The 1,377-nt window shown below is 46.6% G+C and overlaps 1 protein-coding gene across 1 annotated transcript in view; it reads left to right on the forward strand.

The window, feature by feature from the left end:
- LOC103625222 (E3 ubiquitin-protein ligase KCMF1) overlaps positions 1 to 1,377 on the forward strand; it is a 77,401-nt gene that overhangs the window by 37,461 nt on the left and 38,563 nt on the right. The gene's annotated exons all lie outside the window — the stretch shown is intronic.

Consider the following 1,377-nt stretch of genomic DNA (forward strand, 5'->3'; position numbering starts at 1 on the left):
CGTCCCCCGGCCACTAGACTGTGGCTTGGCTGCGTGATACAGCCGTAGAGTTGGCGTATCACGTCATAGTCACCAGATGTCACAGTTGAGACAGACGCAACACTCACAGATCACACACACCAACTCCGTTCAGAAGGCAAAAAGCATCTTTAGTTCTACAAAGCCTCTTTTATGCAGTTTCTTGGTACTCGTGCTGTGTCCCCATTGGCTTCTACGTTAACACCCTACAAAACTACTAGTTACTTGCAACTAACACCCATCTAAAACAATCTAAAGCAAATATCAGCCTCCCTAGACCAGCTGTGCTTTCTATATCTGTTGTTTATGGTTTCTCGCTTCTGTTGATGCTATAATTCTCACAGATACAAACTGAATTCTCAAGGGTACAAAGTGATTGCATCCAAGTCAAGCTCTGTGAAACTTTCAGAGCAGCTTGTCGGTTTCCACACAGACCCACTGAAAGAGACAGCAAGAGGCAGAGCCTGCACCAGGCAGCACAAGAGATTTAAGCAGGCAAAAATAATCAGTCCAGCTGACTGCAACGAATGAGCATATATATTCCTAGTAGGCAGGCACACAGCAGAAGCAGCATGGTGGTCACCTGGCAAAAAGCAGTGTCCTCTGCTTCTCCTGATCTTCTAGCATCTGGGAAAACCAATGGAGACATACAGACAGAGCTCCTATTCAAGGATGCAGCCATGCAGGTTTCTGGCTGTGGGATGTCTGAAGGGATATTCCTAGAGATGGAAAGTGATTGCAAGCAAGACTGTAGGAGCTGTGACCAGATTGATGAACTGCTCTGCTTCGTGGCTGAGCTTCAGGAGGAGTTGAGCAGCAGACTGAGTATTCAAGAGTCTGAGGGAGATTCATCAATGGAGCTGTACTCTGCCAACTAGGATGTATAGAAGCCAACTCAACATGGCCACTATGGAGGCAGGTCCAGGATCTGCTTTGTGCCAGAAGGAAGGCAGTATCACAAGGGATAAGGAAAGGTAGAAGAAAGTTACAGCACAGAGCAGTAAGAGAAAGTAACCTCCTTACACTCTAAGTTACTCTCTCACATACCGGTATAGAACAGGTACAAAGCCATGGGTATGGTAAATGAAGCTCATAATGAGAAAGAGGAGGAACCTGTGCAAGCAGTTTTGTCAAGGTCAGAGAGACCAAGCCCTCGCAACAAAACCTGTATTAAGACCAGCGCCAAGAAGAAACAACATCAAATTATGGTCAGTGATTCCCTCCTGTGTGGAGCGGAAGCACTTGTTCGCAGACCAGACGCTCTTTCCAGGGAAGCTTGCTGCCTCCCTGAGACCTGAATTAGGGATGTTGCCACAAGATTGAAGAGTAATTCAACCTTCAGACTACTATCCATTCCTG

This window comes from Corvus brachyrhynchos, unplaced genomic scaffold (assembly GCF_000691975.1).
Source record: "Corvus brachyrhynchos isolate BGI_N302 unplaced genomic scaffold, ASM69197v1 scaffold172, whole genome shotgun sequence".
Lineage (NCBI taxonomy): Eukaryota > Metazoa > Chordata > Aves > Passeriformes > Corvidae > Corvus > Corvus brachyrhynchos.